The sequence below is a fragment of the Rattus norvegicus genome, chromosome 17 (genome assembly GCF_036323735.1).
Source record: "Rattus norvegicus strain BN/NHsdMcwi chromosome 17, GRCr8, whole genome shotgun sequence".
NCBI lineage: Eukaryota > Metazoa > Chordata > Mammalia > Rodentia > Muridae > Rattus > Rattus norvegicus.
The window spans coordinates 31,365,749-31,384,337 of NC_086035.1; positions in this window are offsets into that span (position 1 = coordinate 31,365,749).

Consider the following 18,589-nt stretch of genomic DNA (forward strand, 5'->3'; position numbering starts at 1 on the left):
CCATGTAGTCTTTATTTCTGTTGCTTGGGTCCTGTGCTTGCCTTTTGCCATCAGGTCCTCTCTCGTGTGTTACCTTGTTCTGCTCTTTCTGACAGTGGCTAGATCGTCTTATATGTCTGTGTGTCAGGATTGCTGTAGACCTGATTTCCTGTGAAAACACATTTCTATGAGATGAGCCAAGCCTGGTAGCTCTGGGAGGGAATGAGGGCTGGTTCTCCTGGTCACTGTCCTGCTTAAATCTCTCCACTGGCTTAAGTCTTCTTTCCTTCCTTCGTCTTTTACTTTGATTGCTATGTTACAGATTACAGACCACTATGTTCCAGATGGCATGACTTTAGGAATATCAACTGCTGCCATTAGGTTCAGTTTTGCCTCATACCCCAGATATCATGCTCCAGTGCTGTCTGTGATAACCATCTTTTCCCTGCTTTAAAATGCAACTGTAACCTTTCATGATTTAGGGTCCTATATCAGTATGACAGACCCACATTGCTGGTTAGGGCCCCAGTACCTCTTGTTAGCTCTAAAGAAGTCTCTGTAGAAAGAACATCTTGATCTTGTGCAATTTTCTTGACATTGCTGACATATGATATAAAAACTATAGAAACAATATTCTCCATAATCAAAGAACCCTGTCCCTTCCACTTTAACATCAGAACCTGACTTGCTGTAGTTCTGATCCAATAACTCATGATGCCTTATACATCCTCTAATGCATTAGGATCCTCTAATAACTCCTATAATCTTCTTACTTGTAAGCTTAAAGAGATGGGCATTCTCTCTCTGCCCATATTTGACATCACCCAAATGGATCATAGGTTAAATTTGAGGAACTTTCTCTCTGATATAAAAGGGCTCCTCTTCCATCTCAGCATAGATATTTTTAAAGATTTTCTTGTATTTCTGTTTCTCCTGTAATATACATTTTTATTAAACCTCTTACCAGTTCTAAAGTGGTATATATTTTTTATACCCGTGCCACCATATTCCTTGGTCTCATGAAGGCAATTTATTCATTCCTAGATAGTTCAGGGCCCCATGCTTATAGAATGGTTGTCCCACAGTGTACTGGTTCTGCCCACATTAATTAATTAAGACATCCCCCAAAAGACATACCCACAGGTCAACTAATGTAGTCAATTTCTCATTGAGAGTCTCTGCAACTAATTCTAGATTGTGTAAAGGTAGATATTAAAGCTAACCATTCCATCCAGTTTTATGCTTTGGAGATCAAACATGGAGTCTACAGTATGGAAACAAATGCTCTACCCACTGGGATTCATTCACTGACCAGTCATATATATATATGTATATAAAAATGTCCTAAGGTTGAGTGAAGAGCTCAAGTCCACTGAAGAGACAACAGAAAGCAAGCCAACAGGGTTATGCCAGTATACAGTAGACAAAAGCCAGTTATTATGTCTTGTGCCTACTAGTGATACATTGGCAGAGCACAGAGGCTTCTGGTAATGATCTGAGTGTAATCAGAAGCACTAACAGATGAGATGTAATGGCATTAGGGCCCCCACTATCTGGGCCAGAGATTCTGTCAATGACAGCATTCAAGTAGCCTGATATGGGGTGTTTGAACACGCAATCCCTCCTTCTCTGAGCATAGGCCATGGCTCCTCCTGAGTTTTTGAATCTTTTAGGCATGACTGTCCTCCCACTTGCCTCAAATGAGATGCTGTTCCATTGCTGAGGGATTGATGCTAGGAGCCTAGGCTTTGTGTGTTGTTAGGTACTCTCTCACAGAAACAGAATGAATGTGTATTGGTACACTATGCAAGGGATAAATAAAGAAATAAAGAAGTTGTTAGATGAAGATTATCAGTTTGGTTCCCTTGGGGTATGACAGGTGTCTCTTAATTTTTTTCAAAACTCATCCTTCTCACCTCTCTCACACTGTACCCAGGCCGGAGTAGTTTAAGCAAGGATGCTTTACTTGTAGATGTAGTCTCAGCCCCTTAACCTGATTCTTACTGCCTGCCCATGTCTTACAGGCCTCTCCTGTTTGGTCTCAGCTGTTCTGAGCCTCTCACCTACAAACTTGTCACCTGGTCCCAGCACTCAGGTGCCCCAGGCTCTGGCCCAAGTTTGTTTGGCCATAGCTCCATTGCTTCACACTGAAGGAGGCTTGTAACCAGGGAACTATGTGACCCAGGCTTCTTGGTCTTCTTGGCCAACTGGTATATGAGTGCTTCTGTCAAAGGTTCAGCTACAAGGCCTGGTTGTAATGACTCCTGGGTTGAGACTGCCATTCCAGCTGAGGCACTCACTGCCATGATGGATGCTGTGACTATTCCCTGATGGAATGGACACTCTGGGATGGGCCCCAGATGAGAGCCTGAACTATTCCCAAAGTGCTGCACATCTTGGATGATGCCAATGAGGATCAGGAAGCATAGGGTTTAATAAAGGCAGGTCACATTTGAATGTGTTTTGCCTCTACTGGTGGGACCATGCTATCTCTCCATTTGTCTTAGCCATCCCTGCCTTTTCTTGAGGTCATCTTGGTGACTCAACTCACTCTGTCCTCACTTCTCCTCAGGGAGAAGACCTGATTTTCTAACTTCATTTCTGTTGAATGTTTTTGAATGCTCTGCCTACCCCTCCAGTACCTGCTGGGCTGCTCAGATTGAATTCTTCAGCTCCTGGGTCAGGACAAACTAGCTTCACTCTGTTCCTGACCTTGGTGCTTCTAGCCTGGTCATAGAGTGTCCCGCGCGACCTCGCCAGCAAGAAAACATGCGGGGACATACGAATCCTTGCTACAGCTAAACGTTTATTGAATCTTAAGGAGAGCCCCGCGCGCCGGCATGGCGCGGCTTACATGCACCCTAGCCTGGCGCATCCACACCTGATTGGTCGCTTACCCATGATCTTATTAGGCACGCCCCAGAGTGGGCAAAGACCTGGCATGAAGGCACTCTTGCACATGCTCACACAGTTAACTTCCTGAAAGGAAGTCGGCTGGCGCAGTGGAGGCCAGCGCCATCTTGTCTAGCTCGGCCTTCCACGTGGGGCGCAGTGGAAGCCAGCACCATATAGTGGTGGCGAATGTTATTGCGGCCCTCTACATCTCCCCCTTATTATTTTATTTATTAATAACAGTAAATTATTGTCTAGGTTGGTCTAGGTCCCTGCAGTTACGTCCATCTGCTGTAGCTCCTATCTTAGGTCATCCCTCTATGTCACAGCCTTATCCGTCGAAGGGTAACCCTATCGCCACCGGGCCCCATGTCTTAGATTGGTCTGTGCATGAGGAAAGTTGCCCATCTCTGGATACCACAGTGCTGTGTGACAGTAACTGTTAATGACCTAGGGCGAACTCTAAAAAGAGGCCAGCCAGAAGGTGAGTTAGTGGGGAGATCATGATCACCCTATCACATGCAATGAGGAAACCTCAGCGATGTAGAAGGGCTGATCAAAGAATCGTTGAGTCTCTCTCATCCCAGTGCAATGGATCCACAGGTCCATGGGGTGCAAGAGCAGAGAACTCAGATACTGACTAATTTTTGAGCATAGATAACCAAATTTTAGGGGAGGCCCCTTGTTCAAATGGCCATAAGTGCTTGAGTGATAACGGCCTTGTCACGTTTCTGTTGAGATCTGAGTTTGCAAAACAACCATAGCATGAACACTAATCCACAGCATAGGGCTGCACCAAACAGAGCCACTCCCGATAAATAGTGGGCACCTCATTTGGTTCACCTCAGCTGTTACCACCAAGGGCCGTAGTCAAGCCGCTCCTATAATAAAATTTTAGAATTCCCAATTGTTAGTAACTACTCCAGAAAGCTCACCCACTGTGCTTGTCCAACAATAGATTGGGGGAGGGTAACTCTAGACACTGTAGACACAATGGCTATAGCAGTAAATGGCTGTTACAATAGCAGCGAAAGTAACAAGGTCGTTCCCAGGACAGTTCAGGATCAGCCATTTTTCTCTGGAACAACCAGCAGGCAAGGGGACTATGTCTGAGATCTGTACAACCAGGACAGAGTTCCCCAGTCTACAGCAGCTTTACGCAGGTGGCATTCCTGTGAAGCTACAGTCTGCAAAATGACAACACCAGTTAAGGCAGCAAGAGTCACCAGGGAAATGAGGGGGGCAGCAACGGCTGGAGTCCAGTCTTCTCCAGCAAGCAGCAGTGTACAGAGGGTCAGAGAGCAGGCCACAGTGGGACGGGACACATGTAGCGGTAACACTGACTGCAGCAACGGCAAAATCTCTGTGATGACAAAGGATGAGGGGGAATCTTCGATCTTCCTCTTAAGGGCACAGGAATGACTTCAGGGACCCGAACCAGGAGAGCTGAACCTTCATGCTCCCAGGATCAGCAAGTCTCAGCAACCACCTCTGGCAGCTGGCATACTCTTGTAGCATCCTGTAGAAAAAACACAAACATTCCCTCTTCCCCATATAAAATATCTGGACAGGATCATGCCAATACATGAATCTTTCTATTTCACCTAGTCAGAAGTATGCCTAGTTGTAGGGTGCCATAAACTTTGGCATCCAAATTTTAAAATTGAAATAAAAGGAGCATTATTTAGCAAACAGGGATAACTCCCCTTTTTATTTATTAAGATATAGTAAAGATATTATTTATTAAGGTAAGTCCTCGAGGATTAAATTGAGGACACTGAGCACTTATATTTATAAATTGACTTGTATACCAAAATATTGTCTCTAGCATTATTGTTTTGGATATATAAAGAATGAGATTTTTTGACTAATTGTTTCTATGTAAGGCCTATAATCTGCCTGGTATCATTGTCCTCCCTTGCTAAGGGGCCCAGGCAATCCAGTTTGAGTTCTTAAATGGTCTATTAAGGAACAGTACTTAGTGCTCTTAACCACTAAGCCATCTCTCTAGCCCCTCACCAGCTTTATTTACCTAAACATAAGCATTAATTAGAAATGTCAAATCCTGTAAATATTGTCCAATTTCAGTCTTACTAGAAATCCCTGAGCTAGCAGGGCGAGGCTGAGAATTTAAAGTAAGCAAATGGAGTCTTCCTCTTTTCATATTAACTCCATTACCATTTTCAAAGAGCTGGGTCTATGGTTTTGTTTAGTTGTCTGAGCCAGAGCACTGAAAGGACAGTGAGTTGTCAGAAAATTCACACTGAAATCACTCATTGATTTTACATAGAAAACCTGTCTCTAGTAAAGCATTAAGTAATTGAAATCAATTGTAAACCACAAGCCACGCATTGGCTATCAGTATGTGAATTGAAAGCTTGATTTTTTTTTTAACATTTAAAAACAGTGGCTATAGCACGTAATTTAATAATCTGTGTTGAAGCAATAGAAACTCAAGAGAATAAACAAGCTATCCAATCATACATGTAGCCTTTTCATTAGATGAATCACCTATAAATACAGTAAGCGCATTTCCTATGGGTTGCATGCACAAATATACAGGAAGTACAAAAGCATGCAAAGAGTAAAATTATCAATTTTGCCTGAAAAATTTGTATATGTAATAGGCCAAATATCAGTATTTTGTAATAACCAATTAACTGTTGTTTGGAATAAGATATGTTTCACCAGGTTTCTTTTTAAAATACTTCCATGACTCTAGCCTACAATTCTGTATTAACACAACTGAAGCTTTATCTCCAATGTGGATAACAAAGACCTAAGTCCTCTGGCAAGGTGAGGTACTTAGCCAATTAACATATCCTTAGAAGCTTAAAATTAGTTTTAAATATTCTTTTCTGGAGTAGTGCAACAGCTACTCCCCAAATATAAAAGCTCATTTTGAGAGCAAAGGTTTGTAGTAAAAATTTCCATATACACTGAAAGGTTTAATGTTCTAACTTCTTACATCGAAGAAGCAACAAAATTACATAATATAAGGCTGTTAGCCATTCCTAATGATATCACTTTGTGGGCTCTCTAAAATTATAAGCAAGCTCACAAAATAAAAACTCAAAATCAATCCTCTAAATCTATCTTGAAATGGCAGTTGGAGTAAACAAACTGGCTGTAATGTTCTCACAAGTTTCAAAACCTCATCAATCTTTTGTAAATCCTGTAACAATCTCTACCTGTTTGATTTTTCTTAATTACAAATAAGTTTGAGTTAGTCAATGTAACACTGGCAATCTTTAATCACAATCTTTAAGTTCTCCTTGTAACACCAGAGCACAGCCACAATTTTGGAAAGTCACCTGAGTTCTGAGTACTTGACTAGGCAGCTGTTCTTGGGGCAGTGGAATTAGCATCAAAATACAGATAGCTTCAGGGCAAACCACAACTTTGGAAAGCAAAACTCGACCTCCAACAATCTAGTACAAAGATTGACTGCCAATTCCTATATATGAACGCACGATGGTGTAGTCTCCAGTACCTCAACAAAGAGACATTGTCCTAAATTCTTTTAGAAGCCTGGTTTCTAGAATAAGAGTTCCATAAAAATATTATCTCAATTTAGACCTGTTTCCCTAGGTTGGCTCATGCCACATGTTGTCTAGAATGACTCCATCCAAATTACCAGCTTTATGTCAACTCTCTGTTACCAATATTATACCTTTTTAACCATATCCAATAACTTGAAAGCCAATAGTCCATAACCAAGGCAAGTAGAGCATATTTATACATTTAAAACCAATCAGAAACAAATTGAAGTGGCTACACATATATTTAATATTTAGACCAAACACCATTTTTACCTTTTTAGCTATGATTTTTAAGAGAAGCACCTTGTCACCTGTTGAGTCTAATAATCACAGTCAAAGATTTTTCTAAGATTAACAGCCATCAGTCTTATTACCATAGAAGCTGTGAAGCTCCTGGTGCCTTTAGGATCGGTTAGTATAAACATTTAGCCAGCCCCCTATTGAGGCTTCTAGCTACAGATGTAGGCTCCAAAAGCCAATTGAAACTGCTTTTTATTTATTGTTCCCTTTTTGAAGCGAGTTAAAACCAAGTCAAGGTGTGAACGACCAGCAGATAAAGTTTTTACCATTTTTTCTTTTGAACATGAAACATAAAACATTTAAACAACGAGAAGCAAGAACCACAGACATAAACTGACAGACATGGGGATAGCTTGGTGCACCAAGGACAGACAATAGACAAAGAGGGAAAAAACCAGATGGTGTCAGCAGAGAGGTAGGATTTTCTCTTTCCCACCACTTTCACAGTGACTATCTACTCGAGTGGAGTTGATATGGATGATGGATTGTCTCAATTCGTGGACTAGTCCATCATCGTGTTGAAACCCAATTCCTGTAAGATACTGAGATATATTACGGGATATCTGAGCAGCACAACTGACATTCATAAATGGTATGGAAGTGAAACACAGTCCTGAATATTTCCACTCACAACCCAATTACATTAACTCCATCAAGCTGTGCATGGGCATTGAGATGTCCTTTTGTTTGATTCTCCTGAATAAATTTTCAGGCGGTCTACCTCTATCAAATCTGATCAGTATGACTCTGTGAAGCTCTTCTTCATAGCGAGCTGCCTCATCTTCTGAATCCTCTTCCTCAGAGGAGCTAAGATCGTCTGTCTCTGAGCTATCAAGCTCTGAAGTCTTTAAATCCTTTACCGGATAAAGACTTCTCCTTTTCAAGACTTTTTTCTCCCTTCTTTGTTTTATCTCTCCCGGGGCGTCTTTTCCCCACTCTCTCGCCTCCGCATTGGAGGGGACTGTCTGCTTGTTATTTTTCCTTGAGCTCTTTAATTTTTTATCCAACCCTGTTTCTGACATGCCGCCTGCCTTGCCCCTCCTCCCGCGCTCTTTGCTTCGCTATTACAGGTGGGCGGCTCCCATGCAACTTCTGATGCTGCCTGGCGGCAGCTAGAAACTCAAAGGCCAATAGAAAAAACCCGAGGGCTGCCAAAACAATAATAGAGGCTTCCGCCGCATCTAGCAAGGGAGTGAGGTGGAACAGATCAAGGCTAAACATTGTCTCTCAGGGCCTACCCGCGTCCTGTAGCTTCTGGACCCTTTCTGTGAACAGAGGCTCTCCTCAGCGCCGGCGATGGTGAGGCGTTTGTCCCAGGTTCTCGCACCAAATGTCCCGCACGACCTTGCCAGCAAGAAAACACGCGGGGACATACGAATCCTTGCTACAGCTAAACGTTTATTGAATCTTAAGGAGAGCCCTGCGCGCCGGCATGGCGCGGCTTATATGCACCCTAGCGCGGCGCATCCACACCTGATTGGTCGCTTACCCATGATCTCATTAGGCACGCCCCGGAGTGGGCAAAGACCTGGCACGAAGGCACTCTTGCACATGCGCACACAGTTAACTTCCTGAAAGGAAGTCAGCTGGCGCGGCGGAGGCCAGCACCATCTTGTCTAGCTCAGCCTTCCACGTGGGGCGCAGTGGAAGCCAGCGCCATATAGTGGTGGCGAATGTTATTGCGGCCCTCTACAATAGAGCCTTATTATGTGACTCCACTTCCCTGCTGTTCATCACTTCAGTACAATTGACTCACTCTTATGAATCCTTACTCTTTTGGAAAACCAAATTATTGTCTGCCAAACTGACCACAATCCACCTCTATTTGAAATTCACTGTTCTCGACTTTTGCCACCCACTTCTGTTCAACACGGATTCTTCATGGCCCCAACCATTCAGGTCCTTTTTTAGCATTAGCCACTATTTGTTCTTAATAACCTGTTCTTCAGCCTTTCAGTGCAGTTTGGCCTTTCCTAGCCAAACTCTTTCCCCTCTATTAACCTTTGCTTATTGGCATCCTTGGGAATTCTTCTTCTTGGCTACACCTCCCTGAGACCTATGACTTTAAGCTGTGTCTGTTTGATAGTCAAATTGACTTTCCATGTCAAAGTTGAAATTCACACTGGAACCAGTGACATAAGCTTGTTATTAGAACTATGTGCTATGTGGGATGTTAAAGGAGTTTGGTTCTATCCTGGGCTACATGTAATATTTAGGGCCAGCCTAGGATGCTTAATGAGATACTGCCTCAAAAAAAAAAGTAAAGAAATGGCTAAGGATATTGCTCAGTGATAGAGTCATTGCCTAGCATTCAGGAGACCCTGATTCAGTCCCTAGCACCCCAGTGGGAAAAATTAATAGGAACTGGTGTTATGGCTACATGGGTAAAATGACTTGAGTTTGTTTCTTATAACCCACATAAAGGTCAAAGTAAGCTTCCACAATTTTAACTTCTCATTTCCATGTGTAGGCTGCCATATACCATCACACATTTCTTTCTCTCCCCACCTCCTCTCTCTCTTGCTCTCTCTTTCTCTCTCTATCTTACATACACACACACACACACACACACACACACACACACACACACAAAGTAAATGAACAAATCATGTTTCCTTAAACTCCTCTAACTTCTGTTTTCCCATTGTCACATTCATTAGCTTGCTGGGCAAATCATCTGTCTCTGTCATGGCCTCTTCTTCCTTCCTTGTCCTACTCCTCCACAAGCCCCAATGCTGTATATATTCCTTTGTGTTTTTAATATTTTTTATTCATTTAAATACAGGGTCTCATTGTATATCTTTGGCTGTCCTGGAGCTCTCTATTTAGATCAGGTTGTTCTTGAACTTGCAGAGATGTATCTGTCTGTTCTTTCTTAGTGCTGGGATTAAGATAGTTGTCCATCTTCTTCTGTAAGCATCTGTATGGTTCCTGTTAGTGATTTTTTATCTGAAAAATTGACAACATTGTTACCTCTGCATGGTTCCTTAGTATGTTTCTATACTGCTGTGAAGCAAGACTTTCTTAATTCTGAGGATATCACCACATGCTGAGAAGTCTGTAAACTCATGCCTATAACACTGTTCGTATGCAAGAAAATTTGCCTCCCATCTAATCATATATTATGAGCTATAGGTTTCTAGAAATATATACACACTTACTGGTTTCCCAGTCTGCATACAAAGATATTCTACCTTGTGTGACATTTGCTCAGCTAATCCTGAGTCTTTTGTTCTCAATTCTAGTTCTACAGACTCTGACACCTTTCTTGGTCTTTATTCCCAAAAGCAAACAAACTTGTAGGGTTTTGGCCTGGTGGCTGCAATTTATTCTGATGCTAAATATGACGTCTCCATCTGGTTTCTCCATGACAAGGAGATCTTTACATACACCAAATTATGTTATATAAACCCTTACCCCCAACTGTATCACTATTGGTTAATAAAGATTCCTACAGCTTGGTTTGGGAAGAAGAGAGTGTGGCAGTGTGAAGGTTCTGGGGTTTGTGGTCTAAGGTAGGAACCACAAAGGGAGGCAAGAAAGAAGAGAAGAGAGTTTTCATGTAATAGTGTGGAATGTTAGTACAGGGTCATGGGGGATGTCCTGATGGAGTGGGAATAGCCAAGGCAGAACATGAAAGTGACATCTGCTACCACCCCAGGGAGGTAGACATGATAGCAACAGAGAGTTGATATCTTCCCAGCTCCAGTGCTTTTAAGCTAATAATACATCTAAAAGTTTCTATGTCTTTTGTTTGGTGACTATATCATCTAAGTGTGGTACAACCCCCAATAGATATTAAATGGCAACAAGTGTGTGTAGCAAATCTCCAAAATGTTGAGTTACATACAACCTTTATGTTTGTGTTTCTACTTGTTCTTGCCCCTTTATTTATAAATGGTCATATACATACCACATCCTATTTCATCTGCTTGCATATCTGCACTAGGGCCAGAGACCCTATCTTTCCCTTTCTGTCTCTAAGGTGTGAATGGCCCTTGCAGTAAGTACAATAAGTCTGTACAACCAATGGAACTTTTATACCATATCTCACAAGCAATTGATACCATTTTCCAAATTCTAGGCAGTTAATATAATAAAATTATTAAAGCTGCTGGTTTCATATTGTACTATCCTAAGAAGAGTATTGTAATTGTTCTAAGGGACTTTGACCTTGATGTTACATAGCTCACAGGCTGGGAATAATGTCTGTCCTTGTGAAGGTCTTAGTTGTTATGAGACATACTGATGGCCCTACAAAATGGGAGCAGCGGTGTGTGTTTGGTAGGAAGGCCTGAGGAATGCAGCAATGATAACTAGACAGTAATCCTGTTATATACAATCACTTTCTTCTTGAGCTCAGCAAAGTGATGGCATCCTCATAAAAGTCTGGAAATCTGGGTTTTAGGGATGATGGTGCTGTGCTTTGATTGTGCACCAAAAACTCATCCTGAAGCCAGTCCCTCATGTGAGGTCTTAGGAAGTGGAGGTCCTTATGGAATGAATAGGTCATGAGATTTGAAGTATATGTAAATGTCTACCTCTAAACAGTCTAGGTTTTCTACTATAGTTATATGGCTATTACACATATAATTAAATTGGGTTAATCAAGCAGTTCACAAATAGTAGGAGGCTTAGTCCATAGGTGGGTTTCTAGTTTTCTAAGGTTTCAGTTGCTGGATCCCTAGCCTTCCTTGATTCCACTCAGTGTGTTCTATTTTATAGGAAATATCACCAATTCAATACAAGTCCACCTCCACCATTGACCTCCAAGTGTAAGTGGTGTTAACATTCAATCAGTTAGCTAATCCATGGAGCTCTGAATATTTCACATGGACAACAAGAGCATTACCTACATTTACAAAATGTGTGTCATGGTGAAGCATGCAAAACTGATAAGAAGATGTTTGTCTTCTATTCTGAGGTAACAGGAAGGAATATGCAGAAGGATTTCTTAGTTGCTGTTCTGGCATGCATTCAATGACTTGTGTGTGCATGGCAGTAATCATTTAGGATGTTTTAAAGGAGTGTGTTTTTATAAGTAGAGCACAGTACATGCTGGGGATACAGCTAAGTGACAGAGTGCATGTTTAGCATTTGCAAGGCCACAATGTAGATTCTTAGGAAGAAACCATTCCAAAAATATAACACAGAAAAACATATGGAGTTGAAAAAAATCCAAAACTTCTGAGTAAAATGAAGTGCATTTTCTACTCATAAATAACATTCCTGGTGATTCTCTCTCTCTCTCTCTCTCTCTCTCTCTCTCTCTCTCTCTCTCTCTCTTGTCTGTGAATGTGGTATATGTATGTAATCCTGTGTGTGAAGTTTATGCTTGTGTGTGTGTGTGTGTGTGTGTGTTTGTGTTATATTCGACTTACAAAATAAAAGAAAATACTATTCTTCGTTAAGAAAGGCAGAAATTAGAGCTTTGTATAAAATTCAAGTACAATGAGTGTGCTGTCCTAGATAACCAGGAAGGATAATTTATAAATATTAAGATAGAAAGGCAGAGATTCAAGAAGCTAATGGGAGTGAGATATTTGAGCAATCCTTTACGTTTCACTCTTTTATTTTATTTTATTTTATTTTTTTCCATCTTTATTAACTTGAGTATTTCTTATTTACATTTTGATTGTTATTCCCCTTCCTGGTTTCTGGGCCAACATCCCCTAACCTCTCGCCCCTCCCCTTCTCTATTGGTGTTCCCCTCCCCATCCTCCCCCCATTACCACCCTCCCCCCAACAATCATGTTCACTGGGGGTTCAGTCTTGGTAGGACCAAGGGCTTCCCCTTCCACTGGTGTTCTTACTAGGCTATTCATTGCTACGTATGCAGTTGGAGTCCAGAGTCAGTCCATGTATAGTCTTTGGGTAGTGGATTAGTCCCTGGAAGCTCTGGTTTGTTGTCATTGTTGTTCATATGGGGTCCCAAGCCCCTTCAAGCTCTTTTAATCCTTTCTAAGTTTCCTTCAACGGGGATCCCGTTCTCAGTTCAGTGGTTTAATGATGGCATTCGCCTATGTATTTGCTGTATTCTGGCTGTGTCTCTCAGGAGACATCTATATCCAGTTCCTGTCAGCCTGCACTTTTTTGCGTCATCCATCTTATCTAATTTGGTGGTTGTATATGCATGGGCCACATGTGGGGCAGGCTCTGAATGTGTGTTCCTTCTGCCTCTGTTCTAAACTTTGCCTCCCTCTTCCTTTCTAAGGGTATTCTTGTTCCCCTTTTTAAGAAGGATTGAAGCATTCGCATTTTGGTCATCCTTCTTGGGTTTCATGTGTTCTGTGCATATAGGGTAATTTGAGCATTTGGGCTAATAGCCACTTATCAATGAGTGCATACCATGTGTGTTTTTCTGTGATTGGGTTACCTCGCTCAGGATGATATTTTACAGTTCCATCTATTTGCCTATGAATTTCATGTTTCAGTCTTTTAAATGTAAAAACTCACAGCTGGGATGGAGGCCTGTTTTGCCACTGACATCTGCTAGGCAGAGGGGTCTGAGCTCTCATAGAGGATCTGTGTAGCTCCTCAGAAAAGTCTATCTTCACAGACTTCAGATAATCAACATCTCCAAGGATCAGTGGTTGGAGAATAACCTTCCAGATCATGAACACAACTGTCACAGACCCAGACACATTCCAGAAAGGCTTCAGACACGTGAATAAACTCCAAGGCCTTTTTGGCTTCAGCGCTCTGAGATTCCAAAGCATACTGCATGTGCTAGGAGCCCAGGATCTCACTGTCTGGTCAGGTTGTATCACACATAGATTCCTAAATTGAGAATTCCCACATTACATAAGGTCAGGGGAGCCTGTACAAAGAAGTGCTATATCAAATGTCAATAAGGTTATTGCTGTGAATCTTTTGTTTGGCAAAGGACACAGAGTTGGCCAGACACTTAAACCTGGCCATCATTCTACCCACAAGTTCTTATTGCCCTCAAGGGCCAGGGTGAGATTGCAAACAGGGTTTTCATCCTCCTTTGAATAAAATAGCAACTCTTTTTTTCTAGCATATCTGGAAAAACACACACTGTATGCTTTTATAATAGATTCTACATACAGCTATACCTTCTGCCCTTCATTCCAAAGAATAGCATTTTGTTATCTGTCAATAGTTTTGAAGCTTGAATTTAAAAGACCTTCATCACCCAGAGTTGGGGCTGTCCCATAGCCCTCAGACACAAAACCGGCCTGTAGAGAGCTGGTCTGTCACAAGCACTCTCCCCTCTAAGTCAGAAGCCCACTGGTGGGATCCCACATTCTCTCCATTGTCTGTCCATGCATAGACACACCAGAGCACATGGAGGTGGGTGCCACAGGGCAGACTAGAACAGGAACATTTGCTTCTCCATCTGCATCCAAAGCTGTGGCTATCCCACAGCTCTCAGATCCAAAATATGCTTGCAGAGAGCTGGTCTGCCCAGAGCACTGTCACGGCAAAGATCACAGGCTCACGGGTGCACGGGCCCACAGGAAACAAACTCCAGTCAGAGACAGCAAGCCCAGCTAACATCAGGGATAACCTGATGGTGAAAGGCAAGCACAAGTACCTAAGCAACAAAAACCAAGAGTACTTGGCATCATTGTAACTCAGTCTGCAAACAAAACAAACACTGAATATCCCAATACATTGGCAAATCAAGATTTGGATTTAAAAATCACATCTCATGATGATGACAGATGACTTTAAGAAGGAAAAAATACCTTTATTAAAGAAATACAGGAGGACATTGGTAAACAAGTAGAAGTCCTTAAAGAGGAAACACAAAAATTCCTTGAAGAATTACAGGAAAACACAATGAAAAATGTGAAGGAATTCAACAAAATCATCCAGCATCTAAAAATGGAAATGGAAACAGTAAGGAAATCACAAAGGGAGACAACTCTGGAGATAAAAACCTAGGAAAGAGATTAGGAGTCATAGACACAAGTCTCACCAACAGAATACAAGATATTGAAGAAAGAATCTCAGAGGCAGATGATACCATAGAAAACATTAACACAATAGTGAAAGAAAATGCAAGGAGCAAAAAAGCTCCTAACCCAAAACATCCAGGAAATCCAGGACACAATGAGAAAACCAAACCTTAGAATAATAGGTATAGAGGAGAATGAAGATTTCCAAATTAAAGGGCCAGTAAATATCTTCAATGAAATTATAGAACAAAACTTCCCTAACCTAAAGAAAGAGATGCTCATAAACATACAAGAAGCCTACAGAACTCCAAACAGATTGGACAGGAAAAAAATTCCTCCCATCCCATAATAATCATAACATCAAATGCACAAAACAAAGAAAGAATATTAAAAGCAGTAACGGAAAATGGTCAAGTACCATATAAACACAGACCTATAAGAATTACACCAGACTTCTCAACAAAGAATATGAAAGCTAGATGATCCTAGACAGATGTCATACAGACCCCAAGAGAACACAAATTCCAGCTCAGGCTATTATATCCAGCAAAACTCTCAATTAACATAGATAGGGAAACCAACATATTCCAGTACAAAAGCAAATTTACACATTATCTTTCCACAAATCTAGTCCTACAAAAGATAACAGATCCAATACAAGGAGGGAAACTACACCCTAAAAAGCAAGAAATTAATCTTCTTGCAACAAACCCAAAAGAAGATAGCCACACAAACATAATTCTACCTCTCCCAACAAAAGTAACAGGAAACAACAATCACTATTCCTTGATATCTCTTAACATCAATAAACTCAAGTCACCAATAAAAAGACATAGACTAACAGACTGGATAGATAAACAAGACCCAGTATTTTATTGCATATGTGAAATGCACCCAAGTGTCAAAGACAGACATTTCCTAAGAGTAAAAGGTTAGGAAAAACTTTCCAAGAAAATGGTCCAAAGAAACAAGCTGGCGTAGCCATTCTAATATCAAATAATATCAAATAAAATCAACTTTCAACCAACAGTTATTAAAACAGATAAGGAAGAACACTTCATATTCATTAAAGAAAAATATACCAAGTTGAATTCTCAATTCTTACCATCTATGATCCAAATGCAGGGGAACCCGCATTCATAAAAGAAACTTTACTAGAGCTCGAAGCATACACTGCATCATGAACAATAATAGTAGGAGAGTTCAGCATCCCACTCTCATCAATGGATAGATCATGGAAACAGAAACTAAACAGAGATATGAACCAAATTAATTTAACAGACAACTATAGAACATTTCATCCTAAAGGAAAACAGTATACCTTCTTCTCAGCACCTCATGGTACCTTCCTCAAAATTGGCCATAAAATTGGTCACAAAACAGGAGTTAATAAATACAAGGAGATTGAAATAATCTCATGTATTCTATGAGATCAGTATGAAATAAGGCTAGTCTTCAATAACAACAAAAACAACAGAAAGCCCATGTACACAAGGAAGCTGAAGAGTGATCTACTCAAAGTCAACTTGGTCAAGGAAGAAATAAAGAAAGAAATTAAAGACTTTTTTTTTAGAATTTAATGAAAATGAAGGCATAATATCCCCAAACTTTTGGGATACAATGAAAGCAGTGTGATGAGGAAAACTCATAGAGCGCCTCCAAAAAGAAATTGTAGAAAGCATATACTAACAGCTTGACAGCACACCTGACCGCTCTAGAACATAATGAAGCAAATTCACCCAAGAGAAGTAGATGGCAGAAAATAGTCAAACACTATGCTGAAATCAACTGAGTAGAAACAAAAAGAACTATATAAAGAATCAACAAAACCAGGAGCTGGTTCTTTGTGAAAATCAACATGAGAGATAAACCATAATCCAGCCTAACCAGAGGTCAGAGAGACAGTAACCAAATTAACAAAATCAGAATTGAAAAAAGGGAGTCATGACAACAGAAACTGAGGTTAGGGAAGGTCAGGAACAGAAAGATCAGTTCCCCTCTTGCTAGGTGGCAAAAGATGTATTTCTGGGTACAGCTCACCAGGTCCTGACCTCTGCCTTTCCTAACCTATGAGTCCAGAGGCCAGCCCTCCAGACTCCTCACCCAACTCTCTGCCCTACCAGTATTTGATGCCCTGGATACAGATAGTGCTTTCAGATATCTGCTCTTCTCACTATCTGCAGGTGAACTTAGAGTACTGGATATGCTCTGCTGTGGGCAGGTTTTGGCACTGGGTGCTGGGGAGGGTGTGGCACCTGTGGTGCAGGGCAAGAGCCCTGCAATCTGAGTTAGGATTTCTTACCTGAGCTGTGAGAGTGTCCTAGTGTCAGTTGACTCCTTTGGGGAGTTGGTTAACTTTTGTTTCAGGCCAATTGTTGGTGTTGTCATGTGCTTGGATCGCAGGGGTGAAGTCCTTGTGTTCCCAGATAGTTGGTGGCTGTGCCAACTGCTTGGATGCCAGGGACAGGAACAAAGCACAAATTGAGGAGTGGGCTTGTGCACTAAGACACCTGCCAGCTGCATCTGGAGTTAAATGGGACTCTGCTTGCCCAGAAGTTGAGATCATGGACTCCTTTCACGTGAGACAGGTTTTGTGATCTCAAAGGGCTGGAGACAGAGAGACCTGGAAGTCAGTGCCAAGGGTGTTGGACCTCTTTTTCTGGAAACTCTAGAAAATGTTGTGATCTTTATGACTTTCAAAACTGGAAAGTGAGGTTCAAACAACAGCTACTAGGAGACCATCAATGTGAGAAGACAGATACAAGGAACTCTCCTGATCATTTTGGTGTGCTTTCTATTAAACTCACATCAGGTGGAATGTTAAAAGATCTGGAATCTGCGAGGCTAGCCTTCTAGAATTTGCAGAATATTTTTGTCCTGTTTTGTGTTCCAGATGAAATTCTCCAGTGAGTTACATTTTGGTCTTGATTTCTCCTTGTTATGTGGATGGACTGAGAGCTTTGTTGTGCTCAGCAAGCGATATGCCTCTGAAAAACAGGTCTCCAAGCCCCTTTTCTCTTGAAATTGTTTTGAGACTTGAAAGTATGTAAAATTAGCATTCCCATGGTGTCAGGGCTACTGGAAATTTTAGGGAGTCCTACCTGGAAAACCACCTGATCCTAGGAAAATTGGGGTTCTTTTCTAAGTGTTCTTAAATTCCTTAAAATCTTTTTCTTTTCACCAAGAATAGACACAGAAGGAAATTCGAACCTAGTTTTTTTAGAGTTTGAAAGATAAGCCACAGAAGAGCTTTTGAGAGTTTTGAAGTTGAGTAGAGGAAGAGAAAGTCCTGCTGGTTGAGTTAGTGATGGAGGTTCAGTAAGCAGCCAGATTGCATAAAGGGAAGCAGTATAGAAGCAGGGAAAACTTACTGGGGCCTTGGGGAGAAACAAAAAGAGACAAAGATGAGAAAAGGTAACAGGTTTTTCTGTGCCTTGACTCAGAAAGATTGGCAGAGCAACCAGAGCCCCACAGGACTAGGTACCAGATGTGGGCTTTCTGGGAAGTAAAACATTATCTCCTTAAGTGGATAATTATCCTCCCCCCATGCATTTACCTGGACATTTGCTGTATTTCCCCTCCTCCCCCAGAGGGATGGTCTCTTATCTAAGTGATTAAATCTTTAGTTTTTGAATTGCTTGAAATGTTAGACATTCGCAGGCCAGAAGTAGAGTCCATTTTCTTGACCAGAAGGAAAGTGCCGTTTGAACTGGCCTCAAAATAGAGCTTTGATCAAGGCTTTGGTAGCATTCTTCCCTTTATAGAGGTAACACCTAATCATATAGGAGATTGGCTAAAGTTGGAAATCTCAATCTCTCTCTGTCTCTCTGTCTCTCTGTCTCTCTGTCTCTCTGTCTCTCTGTCTCTCTGTCTGTCTCTCTGTGTCTGTGTCTGTGTCTGTGTCTGTGTCTGTGTCTGTGTCTGTCTGTCTGTCTCTCTCTCTCTCTC